The 13,570-nt window shown below is 42.5% G+C and overlaps 1 pseudogene; it reads right to left on the reverse strand.

The window, feature by feature from the left end:
- Window positions 1-6,365: 6,365 nt before the first annotated feature.
- LOC137373514 (probable G-protein coupled receptor 139) lies at window positions 6,366-9,508 on the reverse strand (annotated as a pseudogene).
- Window positions 9,509-13,570: the final 4,062 nt, after the last annotated feature.

Genomic DNA, 13,570 nt, shown 5'->3' on the forward strand with positions numbered 1-13,570 from the left:
GCCAATGTTCATTGGATTGGTCCCTGGGATGAGAAGGTTGGCCTATAATGAGAGGCTGAGTAAATTGGGTCTATATTCTCTGGCGTTTAGAAGAATGAGTGGGTAATCTCTTTGAAACATACATATTCTGAAGGGGCTTGACAGGTGGACACAGAGTTTGTTTGGCTGGGGAATCTAGAACATGGGGGCACAGTCTCAATGTAAATCATTTAGGACTGAGATGAGGAGAAATTTCTTCAATCAAAGGATTGTGAATCTTTGGAATTCTCTACCCTAGAGGGTTGTGGATGCTTCATCATTGAATATATTTAAGACTGAGATAGACAGATTTTTTGTCTCTCAGGGAATCAGGGGTTATGGGAGTCAGGGGAAAGTGGAGTTGAAGCCTAAGCTGTTACTACCAGGTGGTAAGGGGTGTGGGTAATTCTCACTGTTTCACCTCACGACTGGCCACAGCAAATGTTTTGTTACTAGGGTTTAACCTCTTTGTCTTTTATTTGTTAAATAAACAGACGCTAACATGTTTTCTTGTAGGTTTAAAACTAAAGAAGAAATATTTATCGAACAATACCCATTCCCAAAATTGTCACAACCGCCCTCACAAATGCATTCTCTCCCTCACACACACACACGCACACACACACACACGAAAAGAAACGAAAGCGAGAGACAGGGATAAGTGGTTTGAATTGAGGTAGGTGTTCGGGGTTCACGGTAAACCTGTTGAATCTTCTTGGAGGTCACTTTCTCTTTTAAGGTTGCAGGCCTGGGTCTTTTGTAAATTTTCCTGGTTGTTGAGATTTCAGTCAGGAGATTGTGATCACTTTCAGTTCTCTGCTGCAGCAAGCGGAAAGGTAGAATTCCGAGCAGGGCTCCTTCTTTGGCTTTTGATGGGTGTCCCAGCTCTCGGCTTGTGATGTTGTTCTGATTCTCTTCCTCTCTCCCCAGAGAGCTACTTTCTAAGGTAAAATTCTCTCACATGTTGCCTCTGTTGAGAGAGGCCGATCCCCCTCCAGGTGATGAACAACAATGGCCCAGAATGTGGCGACTGCACACCTTCTTTGTTTCAGAAGAACCCATTCAAGTCAAAAATGTATCTTGATGGGTTGAATATGGGTGTAAATGACACAGCTTAGCTTGGAACGTATCCTTAAAAGACAAAATACAGTTTGAAAATACAGGGCCAGGTCATTTGACCTTCAGTGGCCATTTTGCCGCACATTGTCCACTTTTTACATGAAAAAGTCAATTTTTATAACTCTTCAGTTTGGATTCTGTATTTTCATCACTGCACTTCTCGTGAACATGACAAAGCTGAGCCATGATCGTATTAAAAAATGGAGCAGACTTGATGGGCAATATGGACTATTCCTGCTCCTATTTCTTTTGTTCTTCTGTTAAGCCTGTTTTTCTTTCCACAGATGCTGCCTGACTTATTTCCAGCATTTTCTGATTTTATTTTGGAAGATTATAGTTAAGGCATCAGCAATGTTTTCGTCTCCTTCCTTTAAATCCTTGGGAAGAAAAGCACCTAGACCGAGGGATTTGTCACTCTGTAGTGCCATTATTTTCATCATTACTGTTAATTTGCTTACATTAGTTTTGGTGAGCCCCTTCCCTTATTCAATATTAGGTTCCTTGGGATGCACAGCATGCTATCCTCTTCTTCTGCTGTAAATACTGATGCAAATAATTATTTAACATGCCTGCCATTTCCTTTTTTCATTTATAATTTCATCATTCTAAGAAGCCACTTTGCTCTTAACGACTCCTTGTTCCAAATGTAAATATAAACCCCCTGCTCTGTACAGCAGGGAAATTAGTACCTATTACTGGAAGCGCTTTGGCACGTGTGACAGAAATTCAGCCCAGTGTGTGTAAACACACTGCAACCATTAAATTTCAGAAGCATAAATAATAGACGTTTAGATTTTGTGAAGTAAAAACATATTTTTCTGACGCCAATTAAGAGCAGCAAGATTTTAGTCGAGTAGACAACGCATGTCAAATTAGCCGAAGCTTGTTTGGTCAAAAGCTTGAAAAGAAAACGGTAATAGACCCAAAAGCACATAACATTGAGAAGAGACCCGACATGACAAAGCAGGTAGTTACGTAAATACTGTGTCAAATTCTCTCAACTGTATTGGGCACCACACATTATGAACGATGTGAAGGCACTGGAGAGAGTGCAGAAAAGATTCACCAGAATGGTTCCAGGGATGAGGAACTTCAGTTAGGTGAATAGATTGGAGAAGCTGGGGCTTCGGGAAGATTAAGAGCAGGTTTGATCAATGTTTTCAAAATCAGGAGGGGTCTGGACAGAGTAGATAGGGAGAAACTGTTCCCATTGGCAGGAGGGTTGAGAACCAGAGGTCACTGATTTAAGGTAAATGGGGAAAGCACCAAAAATGACAAGGGGAAAAACTGTATTGCACAGCAGGATCTGGAATGCACTGGGAGTGTGGTGGAGGCAGATACAACCAGAGCCTTCAAAAGAGAATTGGATAATTATCTGAAGAGAAAAAATGCAGGGCTACGGGAAAAGGCAGGGGATTGGGACCAGGTGAGTTTCTCTTTCAGAGAGCTGCCACACACACGACGGGTCGAATGGTGTCCTTCTGTGCTGTTATCATTCTATGATTCCAAACCTTTTTGTGTTGATTTTGATATCCTTTGCAAGTTTCTTTTCCTACTCTTGACAGAAATCTTTGTATCCTCATTGGCTACAGGTGAGGTCCCAGAGGACTGGAGAATAGCCAATGTTGTTCCTTTGTTTAAGAAGAGTAGCAAGGATAATCCAGGAAATTATAGGCCGGTGAGCTTTACGTCAGTGGTAGGGAAATTATGAGAGAGGATTCTTCGGGACAAGATTTGCTCCCATTTGGAAACAAACGAACTTATTAGCGAGAGGCAGCATGGTTTTGTGAAGGGGAGGTCATGTCTCACTAACTTGATCGAGTTTTTTGAGTAAGTGACGAAGATGATTGATGAAGGAAGTGCAGTGGATGTTGTCTATACGGACTTCAGTAAAGCCTTTGGCAAGGTCCCTCATGGCAGACTGGTATAAAAGATGAAGTCACACAGGATCAGAGGTGAGCTGGCAAGATGGGTGCAGAACTGGCTCTGTCATAGAAGACAGAGGGTAGCAGTGGAAGGGTGCTTTTCTGAATGGAGGGATGTGACTAGTGGTGTTCCGCAGGGATCAGTGCTGGGACCTTTGCTGTTTGTAGTATATATAAATGATTTGGAGGAAAATGTAGCTGGTCTGATTAGTAAATTTGCGGACGACACAAAGGTTGGTGGATTTGCGGATCGTGATGAGGATTGTCAGAGGAGACAGCAGGATATCGATCGGTTGGAGACTTGGGCGGTCCTCATTACTCCTGCATTGGTTTTCAAACATGTGCAAGACAAACCATACAGCCAGAAGTTAGAGCAGTTACATGGTGTAGTCACCTTTGCATTTAAAGGACTACACCAAAAGCCAAGGATGGTGGATGATCTAGGGTGGCCCCGTAGTGCAGCGAAGCCTCCTTGGTCACTCTCCTCCAGGCTGCACGGGCAAAGCGAGAGGTACTTTTCACCAGTGACAGGAAGAAGAGGCCCTCCCGCCTGCACAAGGCAGTCTGGCTGGAGATGATACAGGAGGTGAGTAGCCATGGTGCCATCTGGCGTCAAAGGATCCAATGCCGAGAGGGGATGAGCGAGCACTCCCCCAGCCAGCCGGGGCCCTTTAGGCCTCATGTGCACAGAGTACAAATGCCAACGTCATCCACAGCCAAAGGGCAATCAGATCAGCAGCCTTCCTCCAGTCAGGCTGCTAGCACAGAGGTTGCATCAAGAAGGGGCACTCGCAAGCGTTTACTGAGAACACAGACACAAATGGGAATGCACAGGTGTCACAGCAATGTAAATATGTCTAAATATTCCTCACCTCATGTGTGTCCTTTTCTCTGTGTGAATAATGTGTGCCAGTATGTGGTGCCAATGTCATATCCCTTTGCACGGTTGGCCCTTCAGGAGACCAACATATGCAATAACATCATTGCCATGCCACCATTACTCATGAGCTTCTCCACAGATGCAGTGACATGGACATTGGCTCAGTCAGCTGCTGCCTCTAATGGTTTACATAGGGATGCTGCAGATGTGGACTGGTGAACAGCAGGTGAGCGAGGGTGATGTGTGGCTTGCAGAGCTCATGTCAGTTCCTGTGGAGCAGAGAGCCTTTCCCTCATAAGCCACTTCTGTACATCCCGAGTTCACTGCTAGCCCTGCATGAAGATCCTGGATGCTATCTGCCCTCCCATGTGCCTTTGCTGTTGTCGGTCCTCAGCATCCTCATTCTCTGAGGAGGAATCCTGTTGAATCTCTCCTCATCATGCCAGGCCTGGTCCATGTTGGGTGCGTAGTTCTGCAAAGCACAGCGAGCAGCAAAAGAAAGGAGCTGGCCTTTTCGACCCCTAGTACAGGCCATCACCCTTTCTATCCATGCATTGGAAGTGCTTTTTCAGCATGTCAGTCGCCTGCTCAATGGTGTCTCTTGTAGCTCAGTGGCTGGCGTTGTACATCTCTGCAGCAGTGGTGGGGTTTCTCACTGGTGTCGGGAGCCATGTCTGCAAGGGATAGCCCTTGCTTCCAAGAAGCCACACCTCATCTGAACCAGTTCAGTGAACAGCTACAGCAGTGGCAGATGCGACTGGTACCGGGTCCAGGTGTCATGGCAGCTGCCTGAGAAGCAGGCACAGATTTGCAAGAAGCATCTCCGGTTATAACCTACCAGCTTCACCGTTGCTCCTTCACACAGACAAGCAAACGCAAAGCGTCCACTGTTTATGGAGGGAGGGTGCACAGTACCTCCCTTCATGCCTGCAGAGCTTTCCCTCCAGTAATCCTAGATCCCCTCCCTCCTCCCTTTAGGAATGCAGAGCTGAGACTTCTCTAGTCACCCCCTTTCCTTGCAGTATGCAGAGCGAGACCCCGAATATGTCCCTCCCTCCTCCCTTTAAGAATGTAGAGTGTGACCCCTGAATATCCTCTCTCCCTCCTACCTTCCAGTATGCAGAGTGTGACCCCTGAATACCAGAACTTACCTTCCATAGCAAAACCGTCTGATGCTGACGACCCACCGTCTTTTCTGTTCATGAAGGGAATGGCACGTAACAGCCTCCTGTTAAATGTGAAATACGGAAGTGTGCTTGGAGAGGCGGTGTGCTGCAAAATCTGCTGAGGTAAGTACCGTTTTGAATATGCTAATTGGGATGCCACAGCCAAACGGTGAAGGGGCAGGACCGAAGTCCCCCCGCTGTCTTTAATAAGCGGCAGGCCCTTCTCGACGCCAGGCGTCGAGGCGGGCCTCTCCCCACAGAATATTACAGGCCCCTGTGCCACGACCTGCGGCATTGATGGGCCAGTAAAATTCAGCCCAGTGCTTGTATTAATCTTTCATGGGAGGTAGGCGTCACTGGCAAGACCAGCATTTGTTTCCCATCCCTAATTGTTCTTGACAACTGAGTGACTTGTTAGGCCATTTCAGAGGACAGTTAAGAATCAACCACATTGTTGTGGATCTGGAGTCACATGTAGGCCAGACCAGGTAAGGACAGCAGATTTTCTTCCCTCAAGGACATTGGTGAACCAGATGGGGTTTTACAACATTCAATGATAGGTTCATGGCACCATTACTGAGACTAGTTTTCAATTCCAGATTCTTTATTAATTAATGACATTTGTGAATTAATTGAATTTAAATTCCACCAGCTGCCAAGGTGGAAATTGAATCCATGAGCCCAGGACATTCCCCTGGGCCTCCGCATTACTCATCCAGTGACATTACCACTATGCCACTGTCTCCCCGCATGATATTGGCTGATGGCCTATTCCCCGAAATGAAGACAGTGAAGTTGAGAAAGGGAAGGAAAGATTTGGGGGTGGACCTGGTTAAAGTGAGGGGAAGGGTTGAATTTTAATGCAAAGCTGATGAAACTGGAATGTGTTAAAGTGATGAAGAGGGTCAGATGTGGCACGGATATAGGTTATTGGAGATTGGACATGGAGTGACAAACTATTCTCAAGATAGGAAGAATCAAATTCCAGGCGAAAAGAACAGGCTCAGCCGATGGGTCTACCAGAGCAGCCCTGTTTGTGGAGCTTGGGAAGGAAAGCAGGATGTACAGGGTTGGGAGCCATGAGGCTGGAGACCAGGGGGAAAGATCTCCAGAGGAGATGAGGTGATTGATGGTCAGGGAAACAAAGTAAATGCAGTGATCTGTTACAGAATTGTGTGGAGAATAAATAGGTGAAGAAGCCCTGTAACCAGAGTCAGAGATAGAAAAGTAGCTCTGTTTTTAGGCGATCTGCTTTAATCATTGAACTAATTTAACAATTGCAGTGAATGGATATTTGACTGCATTCTTCAGCTGCTCTCTGAATTTAGTCTGAGTCACTACATAAATACAGGTGTTGGTGCAGGTGCTCAAAAGCTGCAGCATGTAGCCAGATTGTTCAGTGATATATGCAGGATCATGGGGATCTGTGTAATAATAAATGTCAGCAATTCGCCAATAAAGGAAAAATACAACATTTGTCATCCATAACAATATAAAACTGCTAGATATGGTGAACATTAAAATGATGGATTTTCTTCGGTTCTCCATCTCTGGGTCAGTGTGATTCTCACTCTTGCTGTGATCCAGTAGTTTCCTGCGGACTCTGCTGGTCACTAAAATGTGTCTGACAGTCAGAGCATTGAGCAGTAAAATCAGACCGAATGGAAGGAAAGGGGTTAAAATAATAGAGACATTGAAATGTTACCCAGGCAACTTCAGTACAAAAGCTCAGTGTTTCAATTGTCCCCCAGGGTATATTGTCAATGATATATTCAGGTTCATATATAAAGTACCAAGGAATATTTTTCAAGCAGAACAGCACACTCACTGTCGTTACAATCACAGTCACAGTTTTCTCTGTGCAATATTTCGTTCTCATTTTCAGGCAACAAATTGTAACAAATCGATCAAAGGTGAAAGTGACAGTGAACCAGACAAAAATGGCTGTGGCTGCATACAGCAGGACAAGTACGAGAGAACGTGCAGGAGTGGTGTCCAGGTAAGTACCTGGGAAATGAATATGAATAAGTGTAAACAATATCACATCAGTGAAAACGACCAGTAGATCTGCCACTGCCATGGCCACCAGGTAGTGAGTGATACATTTGGAGAGCCCGCACTTTCCACGTGACAGGATCAGAATGGCCAATGAGTTAACTGAAATAAATAGAGAAATGTAAGGGAACTATAGATAGCCATTTCAGAGAACATGGGAATTCCATGGGAACATGTGGGCTTTAGAGGAGGAGTTGGCCATTCAGCCCAGCAAACTTGCTCTGCCATTCAATTAGATCACGGCTGATCTGTAACTCAACTTTATTTATCTGCCTCGGTTCTGTAACCTTCAATACCCTTGTCTAACGACAGTCTATCAGTCTCATTTATGAAATGCGGTATGGCCAGAGAGTTAACAGCATTTTTTTGGGGGGGGAGGGGGGAGAGATTTCTTGATTTCCACTACCCTTTGTGTTCGGAAGTGCTTCCTCACATCACCCCTGAACAGTCTAGCACTAATTTTAATGTTGTGTCCCCTTGTTCTGGACTCCTCCACCAGAAGAATTAGTTCCTCTCTATTTACCCTATCAAATCCTTTAAATCAACTTGAACATTGCAAATATTTGACTCTTCAACTATTTTCAAGGGAATACAGGTCTTTGCAACCTGTGCCCATAATTTAACCCTTTCAGCACATCTAACAGTCTTATGATTCTGCGCTGCACAACCTCCAAGGTCAATATATCCTTCCTGAGGTAAGGATCCCAGAGCTGAATGCAGTTACTCCAAATGGGGTCTAACCAGAGCTCTGTACAGCTGTAACTTAACTTCGATCCGTTCGTATTCCATCAACCTTGAAATAAAGGATAACATTCCATTGAACAATTTAATTATTATTTTTTCTATATGTCTCTCTTCTGATGCACAGTTCCAGCTTGTCCCCGTGTGAAATATTTTGATATATCTTTCTTAGGTTTGAACTGAATGGCCTCACACTTTCCCACGCTAAACTCCATCTGACATAGTTTTGCTCTCTCACTCAATTAATCTCCTTTTGAAACTTTCTGTTCGCATCTAACTTAATATCGTCGGCAAATTTGGATATGCAACTCTCTATTCCATCATCAAACTTATTAATAGATACAGTGAAAAGCTGAGACTCTCTTATGTACCACGTTAGTTACCTCCACAAAAACTTCAACTAGTTTAGACATGACTATCCATTTACAAATCTAGTTCCAGATAGGGATGTCAGAGAGCAAGTGAGTCACACACAGTGATGTCGGAGACAGGAAACTACAGCTACTGATAACAGGGAGCAAGGCAATTATAGCTAAGGATTGAAGAGAGCCTGAGATTTATGGATCATGATCTCAAAGACAGCGCGAGATTGAGAAGAAATGTGTGGTAAGTAAAAAAGAGACTTGTATTTATATAGCCCCATTCACAAACTCAGGGCACCCCAAATTGCTTTGCAGCCAATGAAGTACTTTTTCTTTTGAGGTGTAGTCACTGTTATAATGTAGGAAATGCAGAAGCCAGTTTTCACACAGCAAGCTCCCACCATCAGCAATGTGATAATGACCATGCATGCTTCACAACATTAAGTCCATTGAATCATTTATAGCTGTGTCAGCATTTTGTTCTGCAGCTATGTTTCAAACATCAATAACTATTTTGGAACTTAGGATTCATGCTATCATTTCTTTACTAACAAATATCAGAGTGCAAGAGCAGACATGGATAACTGAAGAAGGTGAACTTCAGAATTTATTCAGGTTTTGCTGTAACAACAGAGTTAAAAGTGTGTGAGGGGAGCAGGAAGATGAGATAATGGAAGAGGGGCTGATGGTTGACGAACTCTAGTTTTAAAATTGGACATGTCCTGACAGCTGAAGAGACACAGCCCTGGTTGTTCAGTTATTGATAAGATAGAGCCAGGCTATCTGCTCAAAGTATGATCCCAGTAAGGGTCAAGGAGAATATATCTAGTCAAAAGTAAGTCTTGGATATGGTGCCAGTTATTTCACAAAAACCCATCATTTCTGAACACACTTCACACCAACATTTAGTATTGAATCTTCCGATGTAAACATTTATAACGGCATTTTCCTGGATAAACAGTTACGTTTTATGGCTTGTTCATGAATCAGTCGAATCACTCAAAATATTTATTGAAAACATCTGGCATTTATCCTAATAACTGAAATCTGTAATTACCAAAATACGGTTTTAAAGAGAATTTTTAAATTTTTTTAAAAAAGTCAAAATAATATGGATAAATTTACCTTTCAAAAGATGTTTTCTTACATTAACTGGTTAATTGGCTTACCAAGAATTCCAACAACTGCAAGAACTGCATAGTAAACGTCTTCTATCTGATGCAATATTGTTGGTTCACGCATCTTCTGTGAGATGTGATGGTTTCTGTTGGTGCTGGAAACAATAACTCTATCTGATTGCATGAAACATTAAGAGGAGCCATGTTTTTATACAAGAGGGAAATCACTAATGAGATGCCAGGTACATCATCATTAATATTAATTACAGTTCATTGCCCCCAATTGTTTGTTCAATCATGTGAAATTGCACATGCCCGTCATGGCATAAAAATAATTAACTAGAGCTGACACTGTGTTAAATGAAGTTATTCCAAATAAAATATAATTGAATATCACCCTGAGAGAGGGATATTTTTGATCAATGGCATTGAAATTTTCTATGGACCATGTCCTTTCAATTCAATATAAAAGTTCTGTAATTGTTAGACAATTTGTAGTGTATTTTTCTTGTGCTTTGAACACAGAAAAAGTTAAAAAAAAATCATTTCTCTGCTTTGCAACTCAGGAAAATTCAGGATATTAAAAAAAAATTTTGAAAACCTCATTTTCTATTATAATAAGTAATCATAAAGGGCTTATACATTGTAGATGATGATACCTGTAGACACCAGTTTGTTGGAACAACAACTTGTATTTCTGCACCAGCTATAACATAGAACAATATCCCAAGGTGCCTCACAGAGACATAAAGAAGATGGCGCTGAGCAAAAGAATGAGAGGTGAGGAGGGATGACCAAAGCTCCACTAAAGAGATGGGTTTTTAGAGAGGGTTCAAGCCTTTCTCACTTTCAGATTCAGTTATTCTACTGCTCCCCCAGCCAGGTTACCATCCTCCATGTTCTACAAACTTCAGCTTATCTGAAAATCTACAGCCCATATCCTAACCCACACCTAATCGTTCACACCTGGTATCCTTGTCCCTGTTGACCTACATTGGTCTCTGTTCCTTCCATGACTGAAATTTGAAATGATCACCCCATGTTTAAATTCTTTTGCAGCTTCAATGTCCCTATCTCTGTCACTCCACACCTTCTATCCCACCACAGAATTGTGCTTTTCTCTGACTTTGGTCTTTTGTGCACCTCCCTCTCCATTTGACCAACTCTGGTGGCCAAGCCTTCATACTCTGGATTTCCCTCCCTTAACCCCTCTGCTTCTGTATCTCCCTCTTCTGTATCTCCCACCCTGCCTAAAACCCACCTCCTTCACCGGGTTTTTGGTCACCCTTCTTAATATCACTTTTAACTCAATGCCATTGTTTGTATGATTATTCCTCTGAAAAACAACTTGCGATGCTTTTCTATGTTAAAGGTGCGATGTAAATGCAAGTTGTTGGTTGTTTTTCTATTAGTGTCTGCCTTGGCTCACTGTTAGCACCAACGTGTCTCAGTTTCAAAGGTATTATGTTGAAGCCCCACTTCAGGGCTTAAGTAAAAAATTAAGGCTGATACTTCTGTGTAGTACTGAGGGAGTGCTACATTGCTGGAGTGCTGCCTTTTAGTTAAGATGAGAGACTGAGGCCCAGTCAGTCCTCCCAGATGTACATAAAATATCCCATGGCGTTTATTCAAGAAAAGGATCTTTAAAGGAAAGCACTTGCATTTATACAATGGTTTTCATGACATGAGAACATACCAAAGTGAATTTCAGTAAATTAAGTACTTGCTGTTCTTGTGTTGTGTTTTCCTGGTGTCCTGGCCATTATTTATCACTCGACCAACAACACGAAAAACTGATTATCTGATGATCTGTCATCCTTAATTGGATGGTGAGCCTGTCTCCTGGCCAATTAAGGGGGTGTCGCCATGAAAATCACATTGACTGCCCTTCACCCCACTCCCTCAGCCCCGGACTGGTTTGGCACCTGGAAATACGCCCGACATCTCTTTCCCACTTCAGGAGGAAAAATGCTTCCCCTTGTGTCCTCCTTATGGTTTTCTTTCCACTTAGCTTTGTGCCATCAGCAAATTTGGAGACATTACAGCTGGTCCCCTCATCTAAGTCATTAATTATAGACTGTAAATGGTTGAGGCCTTAGCACTGATCCTTATGGCACCCAATTCCTAAAAGCCTGCCTGTTTTCAGTCCTTTAAGCAATCCTCCATTCAGGTTAATATATTACCCCCAGGAGACCTCATCTTGTATATCAATCTATTGTGTGGCACCTTATAGCATGCCTTTTGAAAATCCAAATATTATACATCCACCAGTTCTCCTTTATGTATCCTGTTACTTATGTCCTCAGAATTTCGAATAGATTTGTCAAATACCATTTCCCTTTCAGAATAACATGCTGATTCTATATCTAATCATATGATGTATTTTTAAGTGCCTCGTTACCAGTTCCTTAATAATAGATTCCAGTATTTTCCCGACTTCAGGCTAACTGACCTGTAGTCTCTTGTTTTCACTCTCCCTCCTTTCTTGAATAGCCGTGGTACATTTGTAACCTTACAATCCACGTGGACTGTTCCTAAATCTAGAATTTTTTGGAAGATCACAACAAACACGTCCATTATCTCTGCACCCATCTCTTTCAAAACCCTAAGATATAGTTTCGGGAATTGTCAGCTTTAAGTCTCATTATTTTTTCCAGTACTTTTTCTTTACTAATATTAATGATTTCGCATTCCTCACTGTCATTAGATTCTGGTTCCCCACCACTTCTGTTATATCATTGTGTCTTCTACTGTGAAGAGAGATACAAAATATTTGTTTATTGTCTCTGAAATTTCCTTACGCCCATTATAATTTCTCCTGTCTCAGCGTTTAAGGGATTTACGTTTAGTTTTACTAATCGCTTCCTTTATACATCGTTACATAAGTTCTTACAACCTGTTTGAATTTTTCTTGCTAGTTTACTCTCATTCTATTTTGTTCCTCCTCATCAGCTTTTGCTTATCCTTTCCTGGTTTCATAGCCTTACTGCTCTTCTCAGCAACATTATCAGCCTCTTCTTTTAATATAATACTCTCCTTAGTTTGTTTAGTTACCCATGGATGGATCACTTCTACCAATGATTTTTTTATTTCTCAACAAAATGAATGCCCATCGAAACGATGACACATTTCTTTAAATCTTTGCCATTGCTAATTTACCACGATACCTTTCAATCTAATTTCCCAATCTATCTTAGCCAACCGGCCCCTGTATATTTGATTTTATTTAAGTTCAGTAATCTAATTTCAGACTTACGTATGCCACTGTCAAACACAATATGAACGTCAATCAAAATATAAGCACTCTTCTCCAAAATATCTCTCACAATGATACTCCTAATTGTTGAGGCAATGTTGAGGACACACACTCCTAAATTCAAATGCGCTGGTCCATCTGGTTGGTGACAGCAGAGTCCAGGCTGTTGGGTGAAAGGTATGATTTACTGAATAGGTCATCAATTTTAACACATTTTAGTGAGGAGGACTTTGCAGGGTTGACTGGTCTGGGTGTGTCTTCATCTGAGACCAATGCCGAGTTTTTTATAGTTTTATTTAGAGATACAGCACTGAAACAGGCCCTTCGGCCCACCGAGTCTGTGCCGACCAACAACCACCCATTTATACTAATCCTACATTAACCCCATATTCTCTACCACATCCCCACCATTCTCCTACCACTTACCGACACTAGGGGCAATTTACAATGGCCAATTTACCTATCAACCTGCAAGTCTTTTGGAGGTGGGAGGAAACCGGAGCACCCGGCGGAAACCCACGCTGACACAGGGAGAACTTGCAAACTCCGCACAGGCAGTACCCAGAATTGAACCCGGGTCGCTGGAGCTGTGAGGCTGTGGTGCTAACCACTGCGCCACTGTGCCGCCCTTAATGATGCTGGTTGTTCCATCCGGTTTTATTCTTAATATACATTGTCGTCGCACTTATATATAACTGAATGTTTTTTTGATGCCAGTTCAGAGGGCCTGGAGTCACGTCTCGGTAAATCAAGTCAGGATAGCAGGCCTCCTTCCCTAAAGGATATTAATGAACTAGTTGAGTTCATTTTGACAATCTGGTAGTTTCATGGTCACTATTACTGATACAAGCTTTTTAATCCCAGAATTGCTTAATTTACTGGATTTAACTTTCCAATTGCTGTGGTGGGATTTGATCTCATTGAGCTGGA

Source organism: Heterodontus francisci, chromosome 9 (genome assembly GCF_036365525.1).
Source record: "Heterodontus francisci isolate sHetFra1 chromosome 9, sHetFra1.hap1, whole genome shotgun sequence".
NCBI classification, from domain to species: Eukaryota; Metazoa; Chordata; class Chondrichthyes; order Heterodontiformes; family Heterodontidae; genus Heterodontus; species Heterodontus francisci.